Raw genomic sequence first — 19,599 nt, forward strand, 5'->3', positions numbered from 1 at the left:
TCGAGCGATTCTTCTGCCTCAGCCTCCCAAGTGGCTGGGATTACAGGTGGCTGCTACCACGCCTGGCTAATTTTTGTATTTTTAGTAGAGACACGGTTTTGCCATGTTGGCCAGGCTGGTTTTGAACTCCTGACCTCAGGTGGTCTGCCCGCCTCAGCCTCCCAAAGTGCTGGCATTACAGGCATGAGCCACCGTGCCTGGCTTGTTCTTACATTTTTTATTGTAGCTGCTAGAAAATGTAAAGTGGTGTCTGTGGCCCATGTGCCGTTTCTGCTGGAGGGTTGGACCGAGGGGCAGCTGAGAAGGCTTTGGGGCTACTTTACCTGAATGCTGAGTGTGTGCCGAGCGGTAGAGAACTTTGAGAAGTGCTGACAGACAGAGGCTTTGTGTGGAGGATGCAGCCCCAGGCGAGAGATGCCCTCTCTGTGCTCTGGAGTCCTTGATTTGGTGACTGCAAGAGGAACCACTGCAAGAGGAGCGGTCACCTCAGCAAAGCACCCCAGCCGCTGGCCTCCCAGCTCAGGAATCCAGAGGCAGAGGAGGGGAGGAGGCTGGGCTTGGAGGAGAGCAGGGTCATGGGCCCTGGGAAAAGCCTGGGGGGCCAGAAAGCTGGGGGACAGATTGAGGCCAGAGGCAAAGAGAAGGAGGTTCGGCGAGGAGGGCCAAGGTAGAAAGGTTCTGCCCACAGGGAGGGAGGAGGCCGACGGGGCAGGGGTGTGGTGGAAGCTGCATCCTCGAGGCTTTCTGTTGACCCTGACACCTGGCCAGAAAGGAGTTCCTTCTGGCATCCTTTGTCAGTGGTTTCTGGAGCTGCCCTTTAGGGGCAAGTGACGAGGGTGCCCTGGGCTGGGCTGCAGACAGTGGAAAAGACAGGCTCTTCTCACTCCCAGTGCTGGGGAAATCAGCTTCTTGGAGGAAGGGGGAGCAGTATTTTCTGAGTGACCGCACTTCCTGGCCTAGACGTGTGTGTCTTGCTGTAATTTTGGCGATTGGTGTTGGTGGTGCCCATTTTATGGATGGGGAAGGTCAGATTCCACAGATACTGAGTGACAGGCCCAGGGCCTTGGATTTCAGTGTTTGACTCAGAATCTACGTCTCTGATCTGCCACCAGCCTCCCTCCCATTCAGATGGGAACAGGGACTCCGGGCATGCAGTTGTCTCCCAGACACTCCCCCAGCTCTGGCCTGGCGCCCGGAGACCAGTGGCAGCAGCTCCCCACGGCCGTTCACTGTGAGGGTGGGGAGGGCCGTGGGACCAGGAGGCCTTAGGGGGAAAGTTGGCCATGAGGAGTGGGAAGCGGCGGGTCAGATGCCAGTGACTGCTGGCTGGGGAGCCGCCGGACGTGGCTGGCCTGTGTGGCCAGTGTGGCGGGTGCCCCGGGGCTTCAGTCACCCCCAGCCACATGTGGGGGTGTGGGATGGGAAAGGTGAGAGTGTGTGGAGCCCAGTCAACACTCAACACGAGGTCCCGTAGGGGCTACCTGAGGGCGTAGCTTCCAGAATTCAGCCCCTGGCCCTCAGAAGGTGTCACCAAAGTCTTCTTTCCACTTGAGTGAATCCCTCCCAGCCCCCAGCAAGCCCTCGGAACCAGCCCACTCCCAGGCGCTCTCTCCTAGTGTGGGAGTGGCCACGCCCCTGCTGGCAGTGACTCACTTGGGTTCAGAGGTCGTGGCACTGAGATGGGTCTGGCAGATCCCAGCGTCCAGGCCCAGCCCCTATAGTGTCAGCTCCCTCCTCTGGGGACCCCCTTGCTTGTGCCCCTCTGGGTCCCAGCACATCCCAGGCCTGCAGGGAGGGGGCGAGGAAGAGACTGACTCATTGGCCAGGTCCCCCAGGGGCTGGAGAGGCTGGAGAGGCAGGAGCTGGATCGGATCTGAATCCAGAGGCTCTCGGAAGAGCTCAGGGTGAGCTGCGCCCCTATCCCCTGCCCCTCCTCTCCTGCTCCTTCTCCCTTCCATGGTCCCAGCCAACAAGCACCTGGTGTAGAGGGGACAAGCGTAGGTGGCTGTGTTCCAGCCCTGGCTGCAGGTCTGAATGGCTTTCGGGGGTGGCTGGCCATGCTCCCTGAGAGCCCAGCTGTGGCGATGCCTGAGCAGGTAGGTGGGGGAGCACCTAGGAAGCAGGGGCGTCAGGCAGAGCACAAAGAGAGAGGGTGTCCAGCTCAGTCTCAGGACCTGGCTGAGAGGAGGGGGCTCCTCACGGGCACCGCCTCTGGTAAGCACAGGGACGAGGGCAAAGCCGGCGTGGCCGGAGGTCCCTGGGGCCTCTTCCCCTCTCTTCTTCCTAGCAGTTCCCCCTTGCTCTTCCCAGGGACCCTGTCACTTTCCTTTGGTGGATGGCAGCTCCTTGGCGTCCCTCCCGTGCCTTCAGGTTGCGTCTGCACCGGGCCTGCTGCCGGGCGCCCCTATCTCTGCCTGCCTCCTCCTCCTGCTCCCCTCGCCCTGCCCCCTTGGAGCAATTCCCCACCGAGCCTCCCTTCCCAGGCAGTCGAGGTCCCTCCCTACCTCTGCCCCGCGCTCTGGGAGGCTCCTTGTTCCGCGGCCACAAAGCCCCTTTGATCCTCTGCTCGGCTCTGAGCCATGTGACCCGGTGGGCGGGCCGCGGATCTCCGCGCGTCCAGCGCAGCCCGACGTTCCGCTGCTGGGGTGAGTCCTGCTCCTTTGTTCTTCCCAGCCTTGCACCACTGGCTCGGGGGCTCTCAGGTGGCGCGGCCGTGAGGCGGACCCCGATGGCCATGGTGGCGGGGCCGGGAGCCACGCTGTCCCTGGGCCCCGGCCCGAGGCCGGCAGGACCGAGCGGGGTCCCCAGGAGAGGGGTGGCGGGGAGCTCGGTCTCCACGCGGGGACCAGATTTTCGGCCTCAAAATAGAAGAATAGGGCTTTGTGTGGTCACAGCTATCTCTTTGTAAATATTTGGCCAACTAAGCTGAGTGGCTAAGTTCTCCTCCTGCCGGGAGCTGCTTGGAACATGTTTCCTTTTCGCAAGGGGTTTCCCTGGCTTCCAGAAGGGCCAGGAAGAAATTCTAATTGGCCACCACTTTTTTCTAAAATCACTCCGCTCAAGTTATCACCCCTTTGGGCTCCTGAAGACCGGCTGGCTGGAGGCTGGAGATAGTCTCAACGCTCGAAATGCAGTAACCGAAGCTCCCCGCAGTGCCGGCACTGGGATCCAGGGAGCTGCTGCTACAGCCCAGCTCTGGATTCCTGGATGTGTTGGAGATGTGCAGGGCGTTCCTGGGAGGAGCGGGGAGGGAGGGTGCTGCTGGCAGGGCTGGTCTGCGTGTGCTTTGCTTCTCTACAATGGCATGCTGTGTGTCCGCCACGCAGAGGCATGTCGGTGAGCAGAGACTGAGGGATCTCCCTAATGGACCTGCTTTCAGAGGGGCCTTTCATGCTGGGAGAACCTCAGAGACTAAATCATGCAGCCAACAGAGGGTGGTCCCTGGCCTCAAAGCAGGGAGGGGCGAGGAGCTTTGCAGGCAATGCCATTTGCTCCTGAAACGCCATCCCAGTGACTCTGGGGACTGACTCAGCCTCCAGCCTGCTGCACTTCATCCCTGGCCCCTCTCTCTTTGCTTTTTGACGTGAAATCTGCTGTGTTTTGGTCAGAGGTTTGGGGAACAGCTCTCTGCTCATCTAAGATAAGTTTGTAATTCCTTTCCCGGAGGAAAATGTGCCACCCGGAAGCAGGTTGAGCAGTGGTTTTCTGGCAGGTCTGTTCGGGGCTGTGGGGACAGCACCTGCTGGATCAGGACCGAGTTGGAATTTGGTTTGGATCCCACATGAGAAAACCCATTAGAAGAGGAGGAAGCAGAAAAAGGCCCCATTCCCTAGTAATGCTGTGGGTTTTCCTCCTCCATTCATTGCCACCTTGCCTTGAAACTTAATGGGGCCGCGTGTGTTTCCATGAATGTCATTCTCTTTGGCCAACTCCCCCGGCAGCCCCAGGAGCTCCTTTTCAGGAAAAGGAAGAAGGTGTTTGCTTAGCATGTAGCATACGAGTCCTCGCTGGAAAGGTGGGATTCTTGTTTCTCCTTCTTGGGTCTCTTTTAGGCTGAGATGTGATCAAGGAAGGCCTGTGGTGTGGCTCGCCTTTTTTCATGCCTGTCCCTGGAGACCTGAGTTGCCGCTGACTCCCAGCTTGCCCCTCCTGTCCCCTGGTCATTTCTGTGTCGGGGTGTCTGAGACACTATTGCATCGGCCACTTTGTGTGTGTTCCCACCAGCCCCCGCCCCTGTAGGCTGTCATTGTGATGGTGATGGGGCCAATTCAGCTGTGGTGGGGAGGACCCACTGTGTGCGCCTGGGGGGTGGCGTGGGGCATTCTGGGATGAGAAGATGTGACTTCTGCCCTGAGAGCCCTGTTTTAATGGAAGGCGGGGGCACAGTTGCAGGCAGAAGCCATCAAGCACTGTGTGGTCAGACCAGCATTCCGTGTCAAAAACGGCCTTGTCGGCTGGGCGCAGTGGCTCATGCCTGTAATCCCAACACTTCAGGAGGCCAAGGCAGGCAGATCACCTGAGGTCAAGAGTTCGGGACCAGCCTTGCCAACGTAGTGAAACCCTGTCTCTACTAAAAATACTGGCTGATCTGGGCATGGTGGCGTGTGCCTGTAATGGCAGCTACTCCGGAGGCTGAGGCAGGAGAATCACTTGAACCTGGGAGACGGAAGTTGCAGTGAGCTGAGATTGTGCTACTGCACTCCAGCCTGGGCAACAAGAGTGAAACTCTATCTCAAAAAAAAAAAGCCTTATCTGGGCCTGGGATCTATCCTCCGAACACTGGGTCCACTGCGTTCCACACGGACTTTCACCCCGGAAGCCCTAGACCCACCTGGGCAACCAGAGTCTCTGGGTTGACCACTCCCCAGCCCTGGCCAGCCTCCTGGGCCACCGTATTCTCCCAACTTCCTGTTGTGCCATGGCTGGTCCGAGCTGCTCTTATCAGACAATGAGAGGCACTTCCACGGGAGGGGACCACCCTGTCCTCAGGAGCCCCTTCTCCCTGCCCCCAGGCCTGGTGCAGTGTGTGGCTTTCCTGCTGGTGTCAAACGTCTCCAGGCCCCTTTAAGAAGCCTGTCACCACCACCAGCAGCTTCCGTTATCTGGTTCCTCTGTACGTGTAAGCCTTTCCCATACACCCCGGATGTTTAGGGCTTCCGCCCTCTCTCCCTGGCCGAGGGTGTGGGAAGAGGGCTTTATTTCAATGCTTGAGAGTAGGGTCAATGGCCGGGGTAAGCTGTGGGGGCTCCTCCCCGCCGGCCCCTCTCTGCAGCCCTCACCTTAACACAGGGCATTGGTACCACCTGGGCTTTGGGAAGACGTGGAGGCTGACGACCCTGGAGGCTGCCAGCTTCCCACAGCCACTCTTTGGGGAAGAGGCTTCCTGAGGGACTTGTGGCCCTTGGCTGGGACTCTAGTCCCAGAGTTCTGCCTTCCAGCGCCGAGCTTTGATTTGTTTATTGAGTGCCAGCCTGGTTCCCGGATAGGTAGCGACGTGTTCCTGGAGCTCAGCAGAGCCTTGGGAAGCTTTCCCAGGAGGGCTCCCGAGGGTGGTGGCCGTGCCCAGTCCTCTGTATGTGTCAGTTTGTTTGATGAGGAATCGGCTGGGAAGGCGCAGGTCTAATTACAGGACCGTGAGGGTCCCTCTCGCCCCCACCCAGGAGGCGGCGGAGATCCTGGCACACTCGGCACCCAGGCCTGTGCCTGCCCAGCTGGCGGTGGAATCATGGGAGCCTTGCTCCGGGGCCTGTAGAGCAGCAGTGGGAACCTTCCCCACCTCAGCCCCTCCCAGGGCTGGCTGTTCAAACTCGCCGCCGCTCAGCCTCTTCCTCCTCTCTTTCATCAACCCTGGGAATCGCACACTGCCCGCCCGGCCCGGAGGGGGTGCAGGAAGAGAGAGCTTAACACCCAGAGGTCTGGGCCTTCTGCAGGCGCCTGAGCTGCCGTGGCCTGATCTGGGTTCCCTGCTCGAAACATCACGGTAGAGTTAATGATCTGCCTGCAGGAGTTTCTTCATCCCAGCTGACTCCAGGGCTGGTTTCGCGGGGAGGGCCTGGGCCTTGGTTTTGCTGGGGGTGGGGGGGTCAGTGCAAAGGGCCTGAAAAGTGGCAGAGGTGATGGCCCATCTGCCCTCCCCCTGGCCAGCCAGCCTAAATGCGATTGGCTTTCTTTTTTTTTCCTCCCTTTTCCCTGTAAATAACACTAAATGCGATTTGTCAATGCATTCATTTGGGTTCAGTAGTTGGACCATGGGCAGAAGCACTCCAGATTTGTCACTATCCCTAAGCTAGGGGTGGGGAGCACCCTCTGTGAGATCTTGGCTCCTGAGCACCCAAGGCTGCTCTTGGAACCCCAACTCTGGGTCGGCTTCAGGGGACTGACGTTGATGGAGTTGCTGACATTGACCCCCGGCCTCTGCATGGCCTTCAGGAAGGGGGCCCTTCACTCTCTGTCCCGTCGAGCCTAGCTGGCAGCACTCCCTTCTCAGGCCTGTGCCCCCAGCAGGGCCTGCCACCACCGCTCTGCTCTGTGGGTGCCAGGCTCCAAGCACCAGGTGACTCGGTCATCTGAACAGTCACTGAACAGTCATTCTTGCTGATGTCCCCAGTGGAATGTGCATGGATGTCCTCCCTCCCCCAGATCCTTGTCTCTTATCTCTCAGCCTTTGTTCCAGGTTGCCACCACAGGACCAGGAGATATGCGGACGTGGGTGGCACATCCACTGGGCAGATTCGGCCCTGAACCTGCACGCCCTCTCCAAGGGGGCCCCCAGCGGGCGGGGTTGATGGTGCCATCTCTCTCTCTCTCTCTCTCTCTCTCTCTCTCTCTCTCTCTCACTAGAACGGACAGGAGGACTGTGTCTTATCGATCCATGTCCTGAGTTCCCAGACGTCATAGGTGCTTGCTCAACGAGTGTTTGAATGAATGGTCAGCATTGTGTGACCGCAGATTTTCAACTTTTATCCAAATAGTTTGTGGTTTCTGTGAGGCTAGCCTGAGACAGTCACAAGAATCTCCATTCTCCCTGCACGCTCCGCACAAGGTCTCCTTGGAGGGTTTTTCAGAAAAAGGGCCAAAGAGCAGCATTTCCTCAGGGATTTGAACACGTTGTCCCCCGGGGCAGGGGACTGCCCTGGAAGATTCCCGGCCCACTTCCCATGCGTCACGTGACTAGGAGGGTCTTGGGGCAGGATGGTTATGGTGTCTTTTGTGCCTTGTGTGCTGGGGCTGGAGGAAACGCTGCCCGTGGCCGGTGTCATCTGCCAGCCCTGAAGACTAATGATGGGCTGGACAGTGGCCCCATTGAGTGGGAGGGAGAATCGCTGCTGTCTGTAGCTGGGGGGCTGGGCGGGTGGGAGCTGAGGCCCGGCAGAACAGCGTAGACCTGGCACGAAGAGGCCTAGAGGAGGAGCAGGGGGTCTCAGCCACCCAGGGCGCAGGGACGCCGCATGAGGAGCAGGTGTGGTGTGCGTCCTCCTGCGGATTCTCCGCCTCTTGGCTTCGTTACCTGCACTAGGATTTGTGGTGAGAGGGCACAGAGCGGAGGAAGGTGCTGCGGCCAGGGCAGGCCACAGGCTCTACTAATGGATTGCTGTTACCTGTCGCTTCTGCGGTTTTGCTGTCAGGATCCTCCAGCACCAGGTCCCCACCGCCAGGGATGGGCCCCACAGGCACTACTGGCTCCCCGAAGCCAGGGACAGACCCCACAGACAATACTGGGTCCCTGCAGCCAGGGATGGGCCCCCATGGCCAGTACCAGATCTCAGGGACCAGCACTGGGTACCCACAGCCAGGGACAGGCCCCCATGGCCAGTACCAGGTCTCAGGGACCAGCGCTGGGACCCTGGATGACTGAAGGAGGGCACGGCTGACTAAAGCTGCAGGAGCCAGCCTGGCCATCCTGAGGCACTAAGCCATCACTGCAGTCTCGGGACGTAGACTCCTCTACTTGTCCTCTTGAATTCTGGAATCGGACACACCTGGATCCAGCCTTTGCCCCCAGGGCTGTGTGCCTGGGATGGTTGCGTCACCTCCCTGAAGCTCAGTGAGATGGGGACGGCTGCACAGGGCCCGGCACAGATGGCACCCGGTGGCACAGGGTCACCTGCTCACATCCATACAGCCTCGGTCCTCGCCCTGGGTGCATACTGAGAGTCCCATGCCCAGACCTCTGCTGAGTCTCCGAGCTCCTGGTCACACCTCAGGCCTCCCGTGAGAAGCATCACTGCATGGACCATGCCTCAGGACCTCACCCGGGGCTGGGAACCTTGCTCCAGCCCCCCCAGTCTCCCCTAGAGGCGCCCTATGCCCCATCACTCTCACTGCTTGAGGGGTCAGATAGGGGAACCCAGTGTAGGAGGCCCAGAGGCGCCGGAGCAGACGTTAAGCGAGTTCTGTGTTTGTGCGCTGGGCCTTGGCAGACACCCTGACTGAGCCTCTTCCCCAGGAAGGAGATTGAGGTCCCAGTCCAAGTTGTGGCCTCAAACCCTGTGACCGAGAGTGGTGAAAAGGCAAGACCCCTCCTCCCAGTCTTCCGGAACAGCCGATAGTGGTGGAAACATGGGGTTCACACTGAATTTCCTTGTAACCTGTTGAAGAGAATTTAGCCCACATTTTCAGGGGTGGAAGTCCAGCAGATTTGGCAGTGTGCCCGTCCCCCTGGCCACAGTTTACTCTGGACCAGGCACCCTGGGGCCCTCCCTCAATGACGCAGTGAAGTCACTATGACGTGTTTAGTTGGTGAGAAAGCACCTCCTGTAATGTTTTACTCTTCTTAGAGGGTGAATAAGGCTTGTGTATTATAAATAGTTATTTACAAAATACATGAGGTTTAAGCTAACTCTGGGCCACGGCAGCATGCCCTGGGTAAACCCACGCGCCACCCTAGCTAGAGCCGGTGCTCCCACAGGCTTCCTGGACTCACCCTGAAGGGGGGCTGGATTTTCTGCCTGTCCCAATGACAGGGCTGCAGGACAGTCCCCAGCGAGCCCTTCTGAGGGCTGTAACCTCTTCCCCTGGTATCGTCCTGCTCGCCAGCAATGTTTCAAGCTTCCAGCAGAAGCCTACCCACCATAGTCGCTTTGTACCCTGCTCACCATCCCTCCTGCCCTCACTCATTCAGCAGACCCCCGTGCACAGCCCAGTGCAGGACTCAGGGTGGGAAGAGGTCCCGGGGGGGCTGGAGCAAGGTTCCCAGCCAGGGCGGGGTCCTGAGGTGTAGTCCACAGCCGGGACTGTGATTCGGGAGGCCCCTGCCTGGTTCCAGCCCCGGCACCGCCGCTGTCCTTGTGCTCCATGGAGACTCACTGGCTCCAGGCTCTAAAACCTCAGCGAGGTCTGCAGACAGGGAGGAGCCCCGTTCGTGGGTAGAGAGACTGCCGGGTCCATTTGCCTATTACGAACCACGTGGCCTCAGACCTGCCATTCCTCCTCGCCGAGAGCCATGGTCTTTTGTCTGAAAAATGGATAACGATGGTTACCACGTCAGGGACCATATGAAGACAAACAGAGATGAAACCGAAGAGGCTCAGCACAGAACCTGGACACAGAAGTGCTAAGTGTGTGTTACCAGCTGCGGTGGCTGCCAAGGCCCAACCACAAGGCAGCCACGGGCTGAGTGGCAGGCGGGAAGTGGGGGGCGGGAGCATGCAAGATGGGCCTTCCTGAAGCTTCCGATCCAGTGAGATAAGTACACACCCAGCTGTAAGATGGACTGTCCCAGGAAGGTGAAGACTGCAAAGGCTTTGTGGCCCAGGAATGTGAGGTGCACCTCTGGGCTCTCTAGAGTTTCACCAGAGCTCGGGGAGGAGGTCAGCTCGGATACGGGGCAACGGGAGAGATGGGAGTGAGAAAACCGCTTGGCGTCGGGAAGTGGAGCCTGGAGAGGTGGGCGTGGGGACAGAGGAGGGCCTTGGCGAGCCATGGGCCCATGCGTCCAGGAGGTAGAGGTAGTGAACGGGGCCAGGGTTGGCCCCACACATGGCACCACCAGCCCTGCTGAGCCTGCACCTGCTCCTCAGGCCACCTGAGTGCCGCTACCACCTGGCACTCCTTGGTCTGATTCCTGCTTCCTGCCCACCTGGGAAGAGTGAGGCCACTCGCAGAAAGTCCCTTAGCTGTCCTTTCCCATCCTGGCTGCCTCCCGGCCTTGCCCAGGGTTAGCTGTTGACCTGAACTGCCCGGTCCCACCTCCCCAGCCTCCTGGGGCCTTGCCCTGGCACCAACAGCCACCTCCGTCTTCATCATTCACTTGCGCATTCACCCAGCAGTGCTTTTTTGGCATCCACTCGGTAATAATCAAGGCGCTGAGATGCAGCTGTGGTTAAGACCCAGGCCCGGTCTGTGAGGACCTCACAGTTGCCATTTCCCCAGAGCACAGCCCCAGCCAGGCATATTGTGGGGTCCAGAAAGGGAAACTAACACATCACGTTCGTCCATTTTGAGTTGCTATAAAGGAACAGCCGAGGCTGGGGGGTTATTTGGCTCACAGTTCTGCAGGCTATACAAGTGGTGCCAGCATCTGCTTGGCTTCTGGGGAGGCCCCAGGAAGCTTTTCCTCATGGTAGAAGGTGAAGGGGGAGCTGGCACGTCACATGGCGAGAGAGGAAACTCTCAGACTCTTGTTTTGTTTTGAGATGGAGTCTCACTCTGTCACCCAGGCTGGAGTGCAGTGGCACAATCCTCGGCTCACTGCAACCTCAGCCTCCTGAGTAGCTGGGATTACAGGTGCATGCCACCACGTCCAGCTAATTTTTTTGTATTTTTTTCTAGAGACGGGGTTTCGCCATGTTGGTTGGACTGGTCCCGAACTCCTAACCTTGTGATCCACCTGCCTTGGCCTCCCAAAGTGCTGGGATTACAGGCGTGAGCCACTGCACCCAGCCCTCTGAGACTCTGTAGCAATCAGATCTCCTGGACCTCGTGACCGTGGGGAGGGCACCAAGCCATCCATGAGGGATCTGCCTCCATGACCCCCCCCACCCCCCCCCAGGCCTTACCTCCAACATCAGGAATCACATTTCAGTATGAGATTTGGAGGGGACAACGTCCAAACCATATCACACGTGACCTCTCTGTGCATGCCTCAGTTTCTACATCTGGTTAAGCAGTAGAAGCTCCTTCTCCGTTCCTAGTTGAGAGAGCGGTGGGGGAGAAATGACTCAGGGATGGGAGTCTGGTCCCCTGAGGGGCCCTGGTGTTTGTGGAGTGGGAGTGAGAGAAGGCCCCTACGTTGTGTGTGCCACGCTGTGCTGGCTCCTCACAGCTCACCGTGGCGCTCCCCGAGGACTGCTGGGGAAGAAAGAGCTAATTAACTTGAAGACCCAACTGCTGAAGTTATCATTAAACTTGAGCAATCCAGGGGCCCCTCTCCCTCTGGGGCCTATGTCACCCAGCACAATGGGGCTTAATTGAATTTTTTCTCGTCTACCAAGGCTCCTGGCTGGCGTGGTTGGGGTTTGGGATACAGGGAGGGAGAGGGGTTGGGCCTCTTCCAGACTTGGGGTGGGTCCACCAGAGATGGCCCAGGAAACCGCGGGGGCCATCCCCAGCAGCTGGGGGCTCCTGCGGTCATTTCCTCTTGGTCCTGTTGAGCAGCCCCGGCCCTGGGGCCCTCAGCGAGGGATGTCGGGGCCTGCCAGGCCAGGGTCCTCACTGCTGCCGCTATGCACAGCTGCATCTTGCGTCCGGGGAGTGGGGTGCTGAGTGGGATGTGGGGGCCTGCCAGGCCGGGGTCCTCACTGCTGCCGCTATGCACAGCTGCGTCTTGCGTCTGGGGAGTGGGGTGCTGAGTGGGGTGTCTTGGGAGGCGGGTTTTCCCTTGTTGCTTCTGCCCAGAGACCTTGGGGATGAGTTGAGTGAGGCCTTTCTGGTTTCTGACTGGCTGTGTTTCTGTTGCCATCCCCCACACCTTTCAAGTGGAGGTTTATGACTTCTTTATTTAAAAGGGTCATCTAGTGACTTAGCAGATCCCAGTCTGTGTTACCCAGGGCCCTTTTAAAAATCTGTGGGGAGGCTGTGTGTGGTGACTCACGCCTGTAATCCCAGCACTTTGGGAGGCCGAGGCGGGTGGATCACCTGAAGTCAGGAGTTCGAGACCAGCCTGGCCAACATGGTGAAACCCTCCCTCTAGTAAAAATACAAAAAATTAGCTGGGTGTGGTGGCACGTGCCTGTAATCGCAGTTACTTGGGAGGCTGAGGCAGGAAAATCACTGGAATCTAGGAGGCGGAGGTTGCAGTGAGCCGAGATCGCGCCACTGCACTCCAGCCTGGGCAACAGAGTGAGACTCTGTCTCAAAAAAATAAAAATAAATAAATAAAAATAAAAATCCATGGGGAGACCTTTGTGTCCATTGGCTGGTGTGAGGAGAGGGTGAGGAGGTGCAGAGAAGGTACCAGGCTAAGGACCACCCCCACCCTTTGGCTACAGAATTGAAGGAGGGGGCACATGAAAGATGTTCCTAGACTCGGGCTGGAGGCTGGGGACATCCGAGGGCAAGGACGACGCTGTGCCCGATCTTGTTTGCGGAGGAGTGCACAGGGCTCACCGGCTTCTTGTTGCTGTTTAAGTGATAGCTTTATGGAGACAGAATTCACATACTGTGACATTGACCTTTTTACAGTCTACAGTTCAATGGTTTTGCTATATTCACAAAGTGATTGTATTAGGTTCATCCAGAGAAACAGAACCAATAGAAGGTGTGTACGTGTGTATAGATAAAGAGATTGATTATTATGAGGATTTGGCTCACCTCATTACGGAGGTTGGCAAGTGCCAAGATTCGCAGAGTAAATCGGCAGACTGGAGACATGGGAGAGCCCGTGTGTGGCTCTGGTGTCCACCGGAAGGCCCAAGACCCAGGAGAGCCAATGGCGTCGTTCCAGTCCCGAGACCCAGGAAAAGCCTGTGTGTCAGTTCGAGTCTGAAGCAGGAAAAATCTGATGTTCCAGGTTGAAAGCGGTTAAGCAGGAAGAATTCTCTCTCAGGCCTCGTGTCCTACTATTCAGACCTTCAGGCCTTTGTCACAAAATTACAAAGGCCTGATGAGAACAAAATCTGAGAAAAAACCCTTTTCTTCTATCGGTTTTGGATTCATTGGCTGGGACCCTGGAAATGAGACTGACAGAGAGATTAACAGGAAACGAGCGTAACAATTCAAGTGAGTTTTACTTGACACCGAGCCTTCATAAGGAAATGAAGACCCAGAGAAACCGTTAGCCTGAGTGGTTTTTGTTTTGTTTTGAGACAGGGTCTCACTCTGTCGCCTGTCCAGGCTGGAGTGCAGTGGCCCGATCACGGCTCACTGCAGCCTTGACTTCCTGGGCTCAGGCTGGGGCCCAGCTGCCGGCCCCAGGAGCTGCTCTAAACCCACTCTAAGTCCCCACTCAGACTCCCAAGTAGCTGGGACTACAGGCATGCGCCACCCTGCCTGGCTAATTTTTTATTTTTTGTAGAGCCAGGGTCCCACTATGTTGCCCGGGCTGGTCTCAAACTCCTGGGCTCGAGCAATCCTCCTGCCTTGGCCTCCCAAAATGCTGGGATTACAGGCGTGAGCCACCGTGCCCGGCCTAGGCCTGAACAGTTTTTATTTGTTTTGCTTGTTTTTTTAATTTGTTTTTTGCTTGTTTTGATCAGTTTTTTTGTTTATTTCTTTTGCTTGTCTTTTGTCCAGGCTGGAGTGCAGTGGCATGATCTGGGCTCACTGCAACCTCTGTCTCCTGGGTTCAAGCCATTCTCATGCCTCAGCCTCCCGAGTAGCTGCGACTACAGGCGTGTGTCACCACACCCGGGTAATTTTTGTATTTTTAGTAGGGATGGGTTTTTACCATGTTGGCCAGGTTGTTCTTCAACTCCTGACCTCAAGTGATCCGGCCACCTCCTCGGCTTTCTAAAGTGCTGGGATTATAGGTGTGAGTCGCTGTGCCTAGCCTAGGCCTGAGCGTTTTTATGCTGGGTTTGATGAAGAGTAGAAAGTCATGGGAAACTGTGACAGAGCAACAAAAGATGAGCTGAACAGTGAGCCTGTGGGGGTCTCGGCAAGGCCTGTGTACGGGGGCCCCTCTCAGATCCTCTATCTCTGGAGATGAGGCTGTTCCTTTCCCCTGGTGGTAGGGAGGGCACCTCTTACGTGAGGCGCTTCTGATGTACTTCAGAGAAGGGGCAGGTCAGTGAGTCCTTCTTGGACCTGCCGTTTCTTAAATTCCTTCAGCTGAAAATACTCACTATGCCAAGGCACTGTGTCTTGGAGTGTGCATTCCAAACCCTGTTCCCTTCAACTGATCGGGGGAGGCCCACCCCCATCAGAGCACACAATCTGCTTTACGCAGGCTCCTGGTTGCACCCTTTTCCCGTTTGCCCCGAGAATACTCACCAGCAGTGCTTGTGGCTGCAGCGTTCACCCCAAGATAACTTTGCTGGGAAGTATCTTGCTTTTATTATTATTTTCACTTTAGTATATCGACTTCGGAAACAAAAGACATCATTCTGTTTATAGCATTCCATTTTTAGTAGTGGTATTTCCATTAAAAAAATGGTAATTCTCAGCTGGGTGTGGTGGCTCATGCCTGTAATCCTAGCAGTTGGGAAGGCTGAGGCAGGTGGATCACCTGAGGCCAGGAGTTCGAGACCAGCCTGGCCAACATGGTGAAACCCCTTCTCTACTAAAAATACAAAAATTAGCCGGGCGTGGTGGTGGGCGCCTGTAATCCCAGCTACTTGGGAGGCTGAGGCAGGAGAATTGCTTGAACCCAGGAGGCAGAAGTTGCAGTGAACTGAGATCGTGCCATTGCACTCCAGCCTGGACGACAGAGCAAGATTCCGTCTCAAAAAAAAAAAAAATAGTAATTCTCGATCGCTGAAAATGTCAAATTCTAGAGAACACAGCATTCCTATGAGTGATGTTAACATTGTTCTTTATCAGTTGTTGGCCGAAGATTCATTTGATGAATCCGATTTTTCCAGAATAGATGACTCAGATGATTCTGTTGTTTTGCTTAGAAATAACTGCAGGAACAATTAAAAAAAAATTTTTTTTTATTTTTTTGTTTTTTGAGACGGAATCTCTCTCTGTTGCCTAGGCTGGAGTGCACGATCTCGGCTTACTGCAACCTTTGCCTCCCGGGTTCAAGTGATTCTCCAGTCTCAGCCTCCCGAGTTTAGCTGGGATTACAAGGTGCCTGCCACCACGCCCGGCTAATTTTTTGTATTTTTAGTAGAGACGATGTTTCACCAGGTTGACCAGGCTGGTCTTGAACTCCTGACCTCAAATAATTGGCCCATGTCGGCTTCTCAAAGTGCTGGGATTACAGGCGTGAGCCACTGTGCCTGGCCAGTTTTTATATTTAATTTTCACATAGAACATCAGTCAGATTTGCTTCAGCCTCAAAGAGCGTGTTTATGTAAAATGAAGTGAGTGCTGGCAGCGAGCTGAACTTTTTTTTTCCTAAAAGGTAAAAGGGTTAAATATTAAACTCACCCAAAAACACCCTCACAGACACACTCAGAATAATGTTTGACTAGTTACCTAGGGTGCCCCATAGCCCAGTCCAGTTGACACAGAAAAAAATTTTTTTTTTTTTTGAGACGGAGTCTCGCTCTGTTCGCCCAGGCTGGAGTGCAGTGGCGCAATCTCGGCTCACTGCAAGCTTCGCCTCCCAGGTTCATGCCATTCTCCTGCCTCAGCCTCCCGAGTAGCTGGGACTACAGGCGCCCGCCACCACGCCCGGCTAATTTTTTTTTTATGTATTTTTAGTAGAGACAGGGTTTCACGGTGGTCCCGATCTCCTGACCTCGTGATCCACCCGCCTCGGCCTCCGAAAGTGCTGGGATTACAGGCATGAGCCACCGCGCCCGGCTGACACAGAAAATTAACCGTCACAGTTACACAGCCATCGCCATTAATCCCAGCACATTTCATCATCCCCAAAAGAGACTGTGTCCCTATTAGCCATTCCCCATTCCCAACTCTGGGCTCTCAGACACTAGCCACTGCTCATCTGCTTTGGTCTCTATGAAGGTACCTGTTCTAGATAGTTTGTATAAATGGAATCGTACAATATGTGGCCTTGGTGTCTGGCTCCTTTCACTTGGTAGAATATTTTCAAGGCTCATCCACACTGTAGCAGGTACTGGTGCTTCATTCTTTTTCAGGACCGAATAATAGTCCATCGTGGATAGACCACACTGTGTATCTCTTCATCTGCTGATGGACATTTGGGTTGTTTCTGCTTCTTGGCTGTTGTGAAGAATTCTGCAGTGAGTGCTGGTCTACAGGTTTTTGTGCGAACACGTTTTCATTTCTCTTGGGTAATTGCAAGATCGTGTGGTTTAGCCAATCAGCCTTTAAGCCATGTGTCTGCTGAGGGACCCAGGCCTGGTGGGGGTGCATTGCTGTGCTTGGCCAGCCAGGTGCTGCGAGTCGGTGTTGCAGCCATTTCTCTGTGCTGTGGTCTGTGAGCCCCAGGAGGCCAAGGCCCCCTTTGTTTTATCTTGAGTCCAGGCCTCGCTCCATGAACTAGGATGAATGGACATTGAATCAACGCAGCGACAGGAGGGGCTGGGGCAGGGACGCAGAGTGGGCCCGGGGACCTGCAGCTGGGTCCCGGCTGCTGACTTCCAGTTTCCTTTGCCTGTTGGAGCCCAGAACAAGTCAGGGGAAACGCAAAGTTCGAGTGTGTTTTCTGTGGTAGACTGGCAGGCCTGGGGGGGCGAGCCGTTCGCAGCTAGCTGCAGCGTGAGAGAGGAAGTGGGAGGGGAGGGAGAGGGTGAGTTTGGTGTAACTCACCCCTGGTAGGAGGCTGGGCTGAGGCTGGGGGAAGTGACTTTTATTTTTCTGAGAGGATTCTTTTCCTGGGGCCAACTTCAAACCAGGGGAGACAGGACCTTCCTGGGGGAGGCTGGAAGTGCCGGGGCCCCCAGGTGAGGGTGGCCGCAGGTCTCCCAGGGCCAAGGTCTTGGGGAAGCAATGTGTTACCGTGTTTCTGGACACACACACACACACACACACACACACGTGTAAACTGTAACACAAATGTGTGCCCATTAAAGTGCCCACTGTAAACCACCACACAGCCTGTAAAGCGAAGACCCTGGCCCGCATCTGGGCACCCACTCCCCAGCCAGCCGGTGGGCAGTTTGCGCTGCAGTCTGTTACCAGCCCTCAGGGATGCAGCCCAGGAGCCCAGCGGGCTTGGAAGGCCCAGTGGGCGCAGCCTCAGGAAAGCAGTCAGGCCCCGGCCAGGCCCCTTCCCCCTCCCAGCCTTGGGAGAAATTACCATATGAATGTAGCTCCTTCCCGGAGTTCAGGCTAGAAGGGCCTGGGAGGGGACAGGCTCCCACCCTAGGAGCTTCCAGGTTCCGGCTGCGGCCTGGGTTGGCTGCGTGAGCGTGAGTGAGCCCAGGGGTCACTACTGGGTGGAAGGAAGAAGCGGGCATTTCTTCCTGGAGGTCACCGTTGGAGTCCCACAGTAGGTCAACCCCAGGCCCCAGGTCCTCGGGAGGAGGAGAAAGAGAAGCAGGAGGTATGGAGGATGGGCTGGGACCAGAAGGGACACAGGGTCAGGGCAGTGCGGGAGACCCTGAGGGTCCCTCATTTAACCAGCTAACATCACAGCGTTCATAAGAACATGCTATTACTGCAGTTTTATTACTTTGCTCTGATTTCAAAAGGCACAACTGATTACTTTAGGGAGCGGAGAATCTGAGGAAGGCCTCGCAGGAGAGGGGCAGATGCGATCGAGTGAATGTGAGCCGTTTGTAAACTGTAGAGTGCGGAGCACCGGTCAGCCCTGGGGTCAGTGTTCCTCTGATGCTCAGCTCGGCCTCTGTACCTTTTAGTGCTCGGCTGAGCTCTGGGGCGGTCAGGGCTGGCTCTGGTACATTAGGGGACTTCTACCAAGCCCCTGGCAGTGTCTCAGTTACTAAATCCAGTTTGCCAGTTACTAAATCCTCTCTGCCAGTTCCCAAATCACTCTTCCGTTGGGGCCGGCCATGTCACGTCAGGCTTTTCATGCAGGACGGCAGATGGATAGATGCTGGGACAAAGTCATCCTTGGGCCGCGAGACGTCTGACCTTCTGCTGGTGTCTCAGAAGATGCTAGCTCTCCGTGGCATGTCTTCCACGCGGTGCTTGGTGAGCAGTGGCCTCTAAGGGGCCCCCCTGCCTCAGCATGGGGAGTGGCCTGGCCAAGGTCTCAGTGTCTGGTTGGAGCCAGGCGTAGGCTCAGGTGTTCTGGCTGGAGGCCTCCTGCCCACGGGCTCTGCTTGTCCTGTGTCCCTGGTCCTTACTGTGTCTTCTGTGTTCCTGGGAGAGACCCCGGGGCCCTGAGCCCAGCACTGGGGTTGGGGAGTGGGCGGGGAAGGGGGTGGGGATTAGGGTCCCTGGCTGCAGAACAGCCAGGCCCCAAGTCTCTGCCTCACTCCCCTCCCCACCAGGCGCCTCATCCCACACTGACCATTTCCCGAACAAAGTGTCCTGAGCCGGCCTCCCACCCTGGCTGTCCCACAGGAAGCCCATCCATCCTTCCGCCTTAATGCTTTGTGGCTCCAGAAGGATGGTGGAAGCCGGAAATCATGAGTGTCTCATTCACAGGCGGCCACACACCAAAGCCACGGGGACGCCGTGGGAAAGGACTCTGGCCAGCGCGGCCGGCACAGAGGGAGCGGTGTTACCGGGGTAGACGGGAGCCATGTTACCGGGGTAGACGGGAGCCGTGGCTGCGCCCATGCTGGTCTGGGAGAGAGGAGGAGCCGGACGAAAGGGCAGCAGGCTGGCCATTCATTCATTCACTCATTCACAGCGTCTTACTGGGTGCTTTGGACATGTAAGGTTTTGTGGGCAGTGAATACGACAGACCCCAGACAGCAGTCGGAGGGCCACGTGTGTAAGGCCACGTGCTGGGCCACGTGTGTAAGAACTGAGGGACCCAGTGTTAGATGAGCTATCCCGGGAAAACAGGCAGGAGTTGTAGGAGCAGCATGGGGAAAGGATGGTCCTGGCAGAGAGGACCTCTGTGGGTAGCCTCATTGGAAGAGCTGAAAGGCAGCCAGGGAGGCTGTGTGTGGATGGAAGCTGAAGAGTAGGTTGGGGCGTGTGTTTTGTTAACAAAGACTTCAAGCATTTACTGATCAGAGGCCGGGTGCGGTGGCTCACGCTTGTAATCCCAGCACTTTGGGAGGCCGAGGCGGGCGGATCACGAGGTCAGGAGATCGAGACCACGGTGAAACCCCATCTCTACTAAAAATACAAAAAAATTAGCCGGGCGTGGTGGCGGGCGCCTGTAGTCCCAGCTACTCGGAGAGGCTGAGGCAGGAGAATGGCGTGAACCTGGGAGGCGGAGCTTGCAGTGAGCCGAGATTGCGCCACTGCACTCCAGCCTGGGCGACAGAGCGAGACTCCGTCTAAAAAAAAAAAAAAAAGCATTTACTGATCAGGGACAACACTATGTGCTTCATAAATATCTCATCTGATCCCCAGCATTCTTATGAGACAGATATTATCTCATTTCACATGTAAGAACATTGAGGCGCAGAGTGGTTAAGTTACTTGCTCAGGGTCACACAGCACGTCGGTGGTAGGACAGGATTCTGGAGCCACAGGAAT

The sequence above is a fragment of the Hylobates moloch genome, unplaced genomic scaffold (assembly GCF_009828535.3).
Source record: "Hylobates moloch isolate HMO894 unplaced genomic scaffold, HMol_V3 SCAFFOLD_15, whole genome shotgun sequence".
Lineage (NCBI taxonomy): Eukaryota > Metazoa > Chordata > Mammalia > Primates > Hylobatidae > Hylobates > Hylobates moloch.